Source organism: Triticum aestivum, chromosome 2B (genome assembly GCF_018294505.1).
Source record: "Triticum aestivum cultivar Chinese Spring chromosome 2B, IWGSC CS RefSeq v2.1, whole genome shotgun sequence".
Lineage (NCBI taxonomy): Eukaryota > Viridiplantae > Streptophyta > Magnoliopsida > Poales > Poaceae > Triticum > Triticum aestivum.
Window position 1 is genome coordinate 257,892,319 of NC_057798.1, and position 11,547 is coordinate 257,903,865.

Here is an 11,547-nt window from a genome sequence, read left to right on the forward strand (position 1 = left end):
AATATCATATGTGGCCATCTGAGCAAAGGGCAATATGGTAGAGTGAGTGCTTTGGAAACTGCTAAGCTTATCTGGGATAGGCTCTCCAAAGTAAATGAAGGAGTCTCAACTCAACGTGACTCTCATGTCGATGTTCTTCGCAATCTCTTCAACCGCTTCAAAAGACTCGACAATGAAAATGTTCAGCAAACCTTCAATCGCCTCATTGATATCTCAAATGAACTTCAAGCGCTTGGCGCCACTGATATTACCGACCATGAGGTGGTGAAGAAATTGCTGAGATCGCTCAATTCTTCATTTGACACTCTGGCACTGATGATTCAAGAGCATGCTGATTACAAGTCACTTGATCCTGCTGATATCCTCGAAAGGCTAAACACTCATGAGTTCCAGCTTGCTGAGAAGAGAGATCTCTATGGTTCAAGCTATGGAAACCACGTGCTCTGAAGGCAAGGCAGTCTCTAAGTCTGAAGAAGAGGACTCCATTAGCAGCCTTGGTGATCCTGAAGAACTGAGCCAGGAACTAGCACTGCTCGTGAAGAAATTTCAGAAGTTCTCAAGACGTGGTCGCTTTGGAAAATCCTCAAGGAGCAACGATTCCTCATCTGGTGACTATAAGAAGAGGCTATGTCACAAATGCAAGAAGCCTAGTCACTACATTCAAGATTGTCCTCAGTGGGACAAGGAACTAAAGAAGAAGAAATACAAGGATTACAGTTCTGATGATGCCAAGAAAAATAAGAAATCTTCAAAGTCTTCATCATCAAAATCCTCGAAGCCTTCATCCCACAAGAAGAGTAGCTCCAACAAAGCTCGGGCATTCATTGGCCAGGAAATGGATTCTGAGGCTGAATCTGAGGAACATGAGGAAGAGGAGGCATCCGAGGAGTCCGATTCTGGTGTGGCAAGCCTGGCTCTTGCTACCGCGTTCATCAGCAAGTCTATCTTCAACTCTGAAGAAAATGGCAACACCAACAATGTTGATGAAGGCAATGATGACTACGCTCCCACCTATTGCTTCATGGCAAAGGGTTCCAGGTAACTAAATACCCCTCCTCTGAATCTAGTGAGGATGAATTTGATGAAAATGTTAATCCTAGCTACTCTAAACTTGCTAAGATTGCTGTGAAGCAACAAAAGGCTATTGAAAAGCTTCAAAACATGCTAGACAAAAGTGATGATATGTTGGGTGAAGAAATGGATCGCACTAAAAACTTAACAGAAAATCTTCAGAGACTTCAGTCTAAGTTTGACAATCTTCAAAGTCATCATAACACTCTCTTATATGATCACGAGAAGCTTTCTTATGAATTTATTCAAAGAAAGCAAGATCTTGAGAAGCTAAGAGTGATTTATGAAGATCTTCATAAGGAGCATGATTCATTACTTGCTCAACAAATCAGCGCTACTCAGGAAGAGTTTGATCCGCCATGTTTGAAGTGCATTGAACATGAATCTGCTAATTCTTCACCTGAATATTCAAATGCTTCTAATGTTACAAATTCTTCACTTGTCTCTGCTATCACTAATTCCTCATCTGAGGACATTGCTAGTATCACTGATAATGCAGGGCTGAAGGAATTGTACATGACATGCATGTACAAAAGCCTCAAAGGACATCAGACTCTTTGTGATGTGCTTAAAAAGAAGATCCTCAACAGGAACCCTAGGAAAGAGGGTATTGCCTTTGAGAGGAAACTCAATGCTGATGGAACATATTGGAAGCCTAAGACCCCAAAACCTCATGGGTTGCTGCAAAGGGACCTCCAGTTGATCCATCCAATTTATCTGGCTTTACATGTGAATCTCCTCATTCTTCTGATGAGTCATTTGACTCCAACTATAAACTGTTCAAGAATCAGAATGGTGAAGTATTTGCTAGATATGTTGGCACTAACTGCAGGAACGGTTCCCCTATGAAGAAAATCTGGGTTCCCAAAAGTTATCTTGAAAATCTTCAGGTGAATGTCCTCATGACACCACCAGTGAAGAACAGGAACCCCAGATCCAATTCTTCATATGAACCTAATTCTTCACATGGATAAAATTCCTCAAAAGGATCAAAATCCTCATATGACCATCATCGTGCTAACCCTTATGTTTCGCAGGGTAGAGCCAAGGGCTATGAATATGAGTATTATTCTTCAAATCATTATGTTCATAAGTCCTCGAAGAATTTCTCTGCTTATTCATATGCTTACCCTAACCTCTCTTATGTGAAACAAAGCGGACTGGCTTCTATGCCACCTTTCTCATATGGTGCTCACAGAGTGATGAATTCTTTGCCACCCCTTCAGATGTGGGTGGTGAAGAAAAAGAACTAATCTCTTATGCAGGGTCAGGTCTCCAAACATGCTCAAAACGTTTGAAGAATTTGCTGGAGACCTGAATATTGCCTGAAAGGACACAGGCTAATCATGAAGAAATGATTGTTCATTTCACACGTCCTCATACTCATTTAACTGTGATATTGCTTGATGAAATTGAGCTGATGATATTGATGTCATATTCTTCACTTATGAAGTATATGAGTTCGTAAGTTGCACTAATTCATCTGCAGGATGATCAACCCAAAGCAAACGAGTGGGTCCTCAATAGTGGATGTACGATCACATGACTGGTGACAAGAATCTATTGATGGATGCTCCTTTATCACCGTCACATCTCAAGCATATCATGTTCGCTGACGAAGGCAAAAGTCAGGTATTGGGTCTAGGTAAGGTTGTGATCTAAAAGGACCGACACATGGACAAAGTCATGCTTGTCGAGTCCTTAGGATACAACCTCATGTCTGTCTTAATGCTTTGTGATCTTGATATGGTTGTTGTCTTTGGCAAATATCGTTGCGTTGTGATCATGGAAGCTGACAATTCCAAAGTCTTCGAAGGCTTTAGGAGAGGAGACTTGTACATTGTTGATTTCTCTACAGGACCACAACACGCCGTGTGCTTACTTGCAAAAGCTTCAGAAGGCTGGCTACGGCATCGATGACTTGGTCATGCTGACATGAGGAATTTGCACACGCTTGCAAAGAAGAAGCATGTCATTGGCATTGAGAATGTCAAATTCCTCAAGGATCACTTATGCGGAGCCTGTGAAGCTAGAAAGATGACCAAGGCCAAGCATCCAGCAAAGACTATCATGACCACCACTCGACCATTTGAATTGCTTCACATGGATCTCTTTGGCCCTAATCATTATTCTGCTGTTACAAATGATGCATCTCTATATGGCTTTGTTATCGTTGATGATTATTCTCGTTACACATGGGTGCACATTGTCACTTACAAACATGAGGTGCAGGAAGTCTTCAAACGATTTTCCTCGAGGGCTTCAACTAACTTTGGTGTGGAGATCAAGCACAGTAGAAGTGACAATGGGACTGAGTTCAAGAATTCCGGTCTTGATGGCTATCTTGATGAACTTGGTATTACTCATGAGTTATCCTCCTTATACTCCTCAGCAAAATGGCGTCGTGGAGCGCAAGAACAGAACCCTCGTTGAAATGGCTTGCACTATGCTTGATGAATACAAAACACCTCCTCGGTTCTGGATTAATGCAATTGATACTGCGTGCCACATCATCAACAGAGTATATCTTCAAAAATTCTTCAAGAAGACTGCCTATGAACTCCTCACAGACAAGAAACCCAATGTGAGTTACTTCAAAGTCTTTGGTGCTAAATGTTGGATTAGAGATCCGCATCACAATTCTAAATTTGCACCGAAAGCACATGATGGTTTTATGCTTGGTTACGGAAAGGACTCGCACACCTACAAAGTCTTCAACAACGTTCTTCACAAGGTTGTTGAAACTGTAGATGTGCGGTTCGATGAAACTAATGGCTCGCAAAGAGAGCACCTACCTTCTATGATAGATGAACCAACACCTAAGGATTCTATCAAGTTCAAGGCTACTGAAGATGTCATCCCTACTAAAGAATCTGCTGAAGAATTCATTCCAGATCGTGATGAATGTCGAGCTGACGCACCTGAAGAAAATGGTGTTGAAGAAAATGCTCCTGAAGGGAATACTGATCAAATTCCTCGAAGATGACCCGCTCATCCTTGCATTATTAACGAAGTGCAAGTTGAGAAGATCACTGATGACATTGAAGCACCAGGTCCTCTCACTCGCTCAAAGGCTTCACATTTATATAACTTTTGTGGGCATTTTGCTTTTGTCTCTATCACAGATCCCACTAAGGTAGATGAAGCATTTCTGGAGCCTAAGTGGATTCAAGCTATGCAAGAAGAATTACATCAGTTCGAGCTCAACAAGGTCTGGTAACTGGTCAAACGTCCAGATCCTCGCAAGCACAACATCATTGGCACAAAATGGATCTACCGCAACAAGCAAGATGAAAATGGCCTTGTGGTGAGGAATAAGGCATGGCTTGTAGCTCAAGGCTAGACACAGGTTGAGGGTATTGATTTCGAAGAAACTTTTGCACCTATTGCTAGACTTGAGGCTATTCACATATTACTTGCTTATGCTAACCATCATAATATCACTTTATATCAAATGGATGTGAAAAGTGCATTCCTCAATGGTAAGCTTGAGGAAGAAGTATATGTTGCTCAACCCCCAGGTTTTGAAGATCCAAAGAATCCCGACAAAGTCTTCAGACTCAACAAGGCCCTGTATGGCCTCAAGCAAGCCCCTCGGGCGTGGTATGATACTTTGAAGGAATTCCTCATGAAGAAAGGCTTCAAACCCGGTTCACTCGACCCAACTCTTTTCACTAAATCTTATGATGATGAATTGTTTGTGTGCCAAATATATGTTGATGATATTATCTTTGGCTGTACTGACCAACGCTATAGTGATGAATTTGCCTATATGATGAGTGAAGAATATCAAATGTCTATGATGGGAGAATTGAAATTCTTTTTAGGTCTTCAAATTCGTCAACAGCGCAATGGCATATTCATATCTCAGGAGAAATACCTCAAAGATGTATTGAGGAAATTCGGCATGCAAGACTGCAAAGGGGTCAAAATTCCAATGCCCACAAATGGCCATCTATGCACTGATGAAAATGGTAAAGACTTCGATCAAAAGGTATACCGCTCCATGATTGGCTCTTTATTGTACCTATGTGCATCTAGGCCAGATATTATGCTTAGTGTTTGCATGTGTGCCCGATTTCAAGCTACACCGAAGGAATCACACCATAAGGCTGTGAAGCATATTCTTTGATATCTAGCTCACACACCAACACTTGGATTATGGTATCCCAAGGGCTCTTCATTTGATCTCATTGGATATTCAGACTCTGACTATGCTGGCGATCGCGTGGACCGCAAGTCAACATCAGGCACATGCCATTTCCTCGGACGATCTTTGGTCTGTTGGTCCTCGAAGAAACAGAACTGCGTATCACTCTCCACTGCAGAAGCTGAGTACATTGCTGCTGGATCATGCTGTGCTCAATTACTATGGATGAAGCAAACACTCAAGGACTATGGCATCAACATGAAGAATGTGCCTCTCTACTGCGACAATGAGAGCGCTATCAAGATTGCTCATAACCCAGTTCAGCACTCGAAGACAAAGCACATTCAGATTCGTCATCATTTTCTTCGTGATCATGTGTTGAAGGGCGACATCTCCATCGACCACGTAGCACTGAAGATCAACTGGCCGATATCTTCACTAAGCCCTTGGATGAGAAGAGATTTAGCAAGTTGCGGTGTGAGCTAAATATCCTAGAATCTTCGAATGTTCTCTGAAATGGACACACATCCTAACACTTATGCTGACTTGATGACTTAGATGCACAACACATGAAGTAACGTTTTTCTTCAATCAATGAAGACTAACCCTCTAAGTGTGAAGAAATTAATGAAGAAATTGATTCTCAGAGCCCTACGACAATTGTACGCGGTGTCTGAAATCAGCTTTCTTATACGGTGGGTTACGCCACCAACCAAAGTTGAAAATCTTCAATTTGAGTTTTTCTTCGTTTTTGAAATTCCTCAGTTTTTCAAATTCTTCAACTTTGCATTGTCTTCACTCTTTCCGGTGTTGTTCTTCATTTGAATATATATATATATATATATATATATATATATATATATATATATATGAGTTTTATGTCCTCTATAGTATTCACTTATTGCTATTTCTTCAAGTTGTTTCTTCTGCTAAGTGAATGTGATCGGACCCTTCCCTCTCTATGCTAAACTCAACCCAGTCTATTGAAAAATTCTTCATGTGCGTTCTAATTTGAAACTCGTTGAAAATCTTCACTGTGTCCTTGACAGCTAAAGAAATTGCGAACGGAAACTTAAAACAATCTTATCTAAATTTTCGGCTTTGCCGCTCAAACCATTCCGCATCCCATGACAATACTTATCTATTCACCCATGATCCTACAAGATCGCCACCTCACAGTACGTGGGTGACACATGTCACGTGAATGAGAAGGGCCAGGGGCACGTTCGTCCGAAATCTTCGGATGTACAATTTTTCACTGCCACTATAAATACCCCTGCCTCTTCCTCACTTCACTTTTACTTCACTCGACCTCACTCCCGCTCGAGCTTCCCAAAACCCTAGGTCCGCTGCTACTTCATCATCGCCAGTGAGGAAGAGCTTCACTGCCTCGACCTCGTCGCCGTCGTACTTGTACCGGTTGCGGATTTCTTCACTCCGCCGCCGCCGTGGCCGTCTTCCTCTGCCGAGTTAGGGCGTGGAAGATCTGAACGGACGAACTTCACTCCTACTCTTCCCAGTTTGTCGTGTTCTTCACTTCGGGTAATTAAAATCTACTTTTAGTGCCCGCTTTGATTCATGTGTTTTTCATGAAAATCTTCAAAGGTGTTTATTCTTCAAATCTTCACACACGAAACACCTCACATGCTATCTGTTCTTGATTCATTTCTCTAAGCAATGATTTTCTTCAAGATTCCTCAATTGTGTGGATTCTCAAATCTGTACAACTCTGGAACCTAAGATAAAGAACGCTTAGTGAAATTCTTCAAGACTCATCTGGTCAAATTCCTCAAACCTATTCATTTTGAAAATCTTCTGAGAACGCATATGACATCTCCAAATTCCTCGCAACTATACTCTGTTCACAGGTACAAATGTCCACTGCTGAATCACTAGGTTCTCATGAACTTAACTCATTTGCAGCGTTCCTCGAAGAAAAGTTGCATACCTCTTCAAAAACTTTAGTTGCTCATATTCCTCAGCTGAAGAAAATGGGCGATGGTAAGAAGCCACAGAAGGGAGGAAAGAGGCCTGAGGTAAATACTGCGTTTGAAATCCCTGAGGACATTTATGCTCGGTACTGCACACCCCCTAAGGAAGATAGAAATCAGCGCAAGGTGCGCATTCAAAAGATAGAAAGGAGATGGGCACGAGAATGGAGGGAGTACAGGTATGTTACTCCCAAGTAAATGAAGAAATTCGCGCTCAACCCTCCATGCTCAAGACCTCCATTGGCACCTGGCCAACTGGCAGATCCCACCAGCCTCAAGCACGGTGAGGACTATGCTGATGAATGGGCAAAGCGCCAGGCTAAACTGGCCAAGCAAGCAAAGGAAGCAGTGAAGAAATTCAATGCAGACTCTGCTGCTGCTGCTACCGCTGCTGAGGCCTCTGCTAGTCAGGCGAAGAAGGCGATGCCAAAGAAGCCTACTCACAAGTCAAGCGCTTCTTCTTCAATGCCCTCACGGCCAAGCTCCTCAGCAATGCCCTCAAGGCCAGAATCTTCAAAGCCCTCACGGCAAATTCCTCAGTCTGCTCCTCCTCCTCCAAAGTCCTCAGCTCCTCCGACAAAGTCTTCAACTGCTCCAACAAAATCCTCGGCACATGTGCATCTTGCCACGTGCCAAAGGACCACAGGCATCTCAATTGCCTCAGGAGCATCTGCAAGTTCCTCAGCTACACCAAATTCCTCAGCTGGCCCCTCTCTGCTGAAGAAAAGGCCACTGCTGGACGAGGCCTTTGACCAAGTCCTCACAAGAAGAAGGTCGTCTTCCAAGTCCCTTCTGATGAAGATGAGGCTGATGATGACGAACTTGCTGAAATCATCAGAGACAGGCAAGCCAGGGCCGCTAGAGCCAAAGGTAGCAACGTGCCACTTCTGTTGGATCCGAAGTTGATCCTCGCCTTCATTGACTTATGGCACAAGGAACCTAACACGCCTTTGCCGGAGATGAATCTCACTCCTGGTCAAAGTCATGTTCTGACTGCCTTCATTGAGGAAGAAAAGTGGAAATTTGAAGAAGGCAGAAAGCTGAAGAAAGCGCAATACAAGAAACAGTGCTACCTCAAGGACAATGTCCTCACTCTCACCCCTGATCAGCTCATTGCCTTGCAAGCTGAAATCAAGCAATTGAGTGATGAATTCGATCGCTACTACGCTGATTGGAAGGGAGCCAAGGTTCGATTCGTCAATCTGACGAAGAAATTCACTTCAAGTGCTGCTCCTCCTGTGCACATTGAAGTTTCACCGGCTGAAGCATCTGCTCAGCCTACTGAAGAACATGCCAGCACCACTGATGACAATCAGGCTGCTGAAGAAAATGAGAGTGTCAGGGCTGATGAGTCCATTCTAGCCGTTGAAGATATTCCCAGGGCATCCACTAGTGGTGTGCCTAAAGAAAATGAAGAAATCAGGGCAACTGCAACAGTTGCGCCTGAAGAAAATGATCCAAAGTCCTCTGCACCTCCTGCGCCTACCCCAACTCTGATTCTTCCATCTGCATTAGATGCGAAGAAGACCAAGGCTGCAGAGCATGCAGCTGTGAAGAAAGGAAGGCATCAGCTTCATCAGATTCTTCAGCTCCAAAGAAAATGAAGCCTTTGACAAGTTCAACTGAAAATCCAATTGATGCCATTCCTATCTCTTTCATGCCATCAAAGGACCTTGTTCCGTTTGGTGAAGATTATGTGATTCCCGAGGAATCCGATGAAGAAACTCCTTCTGCTGCTTCGATAGAGTAGTTGGATGAAGAAATTGAAGTGGATAGAATCCCTTCAACCCCATTCGTCTTCTCACATATGCCTCAGTTCACTGCTGAAGAGGTAGGTGTTGAAGAAATGGATGATGAGGATGTGGACATCGGCTGTACCACACCCGTGCTCAATGATGAATTTTGGGAAAGTCAGCACCCCATCCGTTGTTCACTCCACTTCAAGCAATTCCTCAGTCCCCAACTGCTACTGAAGTGCAAATGGGATCTGAAGAACCTCATGCAACCCCATCAGTCCATGAAGAAATTCCAGCCACTAGTGCTGAAGAAAATGTAAATGAAGAATTGAAGACATAGGCTGTAGCTGCAGAAGAGCCTGAAATTCCTCAGCCTGAGGAACCTGAGATTGCGATTCCTGAAGTGGTGATGCAATTGACTGACACTCCTCAGCCCAAGCCAAAGGATCCCTTCTCAAAGAAGCAAAAATTCAAGGCTGATGATTTCTTCGGCGAGCGTGTGTTCTTCACTGAATTCAACCCATATGACAATGCTCGTCTTAGAAGGAAGCATTTCTGGACTGCAAGCCAGGCCAACTTCTATTCCTCGGTACTCTTCAACAAGGACAAAGTCTTCGACCACGACCACATTCCTCACGTGGACATGGAATCCATGCCTTGCTTCACACAAGTCCTCAGCATGATTCACGATGCAGGCTTGCTAACTTTTGCACTGACATCGTTGACTGGAATGAAGAGCTAATTCTTCAGTTCTATGCGATGCTGCATATCACTGGTGAAGCAAATGACATCAACACTTGGGTGTTGGACTGGATGACCGAAAACACTCACTACAAGGCACCAGCCTCTGAATTGCTTCGTGCCTTGCCACTCAGTCCTCCACCTGAAGGTGCTCGTTGTCTGTATGATGAGCCTGAACTCACTGCTCACTATATGCAAGTGCTCAAGAAGCCATTGAAGCCTGGTCAAGCCCCATGGACCAAATTCCTCGTGAAGGAATTGCTCTATGTGCCAAGAACCATCTATCGCATACTGACAAAGACTATGAGTCCTATCAAAGGCCATGACTCATCTGATGAAGATGTTATCAGGATGATGAAGAACATGTTGTTCAACATAATGCATGGCATCCCCATAAACTATCATGATTTCTTCATGAGGACTCTGGCAAATGTTGCACTTTCACCGTTTGAGCTGAAGCCTTATGCTTCATGGATCATGAGATTCCTCAGATCAATGTCTTCACTCAACTACAAGGCTGATTTTCAGAATCACCTCAGCTACTTGCCCCCCATTGAAGTCCTCAAGCGGACAATTTCCTCATCTGATGAGAAGGGCAAGTCACCAGCCATTATCGATGAAGGCATTCATCCATTGGATGGTCAGTTCCGCAAAGCTGCATCTTACTCCACCGATGATGACTCTGCCACTCATGATTCTGCTGCCAATGCTACCAAGTCAAGTCCTCAAGCTACTGCTCCTCGTGTGATGACTGACCGTGAGCTGCTTATAAGTCTTCACCAGAAGGTGGATCGAAACCACAAATAGGTTAAGCGTCAGTTTGGTTCTATTATTCACAACATGACCTCTACACATAATGCAGTGAAGAAAAACCATTACTACCTCCATGAAGTATTTGATCGCACCTGGGCTATTCTGTCACATCTATATGGTGAAGAAGATCTGAAGCAAATGGGCTTCAAGGAAGATTTTGACTGGTCTGCTCCTCCACCGAAGAAATTCAAGAAGGTCAAGGTTCCTTCCTTGGTGGCCAGTTCATATTCTTCATCGCGCGACACAGATGAGTATGAAGACTTGGACGACACTGCAGCAGGCCCTACATCGACTCAAGACCCCAACAACGCTGGCGCTCCTCCATCTTCATGATATTCTTCAGGGGCGTTAGTCCTCATTTTCAACCCTTTTGGTCATTCGATGACAAAGGGGGAGAAATTTGAGTTAGTCTTCAAGCGGGTCTATCTATATGGGCGTTTTTTGCTAAGTTACAACTCTCGTTCTTCTGATGACTTTGCTGGATCGAGTTGTAATCTTAAACTCTATGGTGGCCTGATACTTTTGCTGTGTTCTTCTGCATGCTTATTCCTCATTAATGTTAATGCACGCATGCTGAATTACATCAATCACCATATTTCATCATGCATTTCAAATTCTTCATATTATATGTCAAATGCGTGTATGAATTACAAGATATAGGGGGAGATCTCCATGATTATACTCTTCAAGCGTGCATTGCTTCAAAAGCAAATTCCTCACTATGCACATCTTCAGGGGGAGTTCTTCTATATCTTGCAATCAAATTCCTCAATATCAGTATTTACACTTCACATGTTTATCCCCGTTGAAAACTTAACCTATATTGTCATCAATCACCAAAAAGGGGGAGATTGTAAGTGCATCTAGTGCCCCTTAGTGATTTTGGTGTATTGAAGACTTATAGGTTAAGGGACTGATGCGTTTGTGAGTGTACACATGTCTATAAGTCTATGAGGAGTTTGATATTTACAGAGAAAGTTGACCCCTAAAAATGAAGTTCTTCAACTGAAGACTTTGGATTTCTGAAGACTTTCTGAAGACTTTG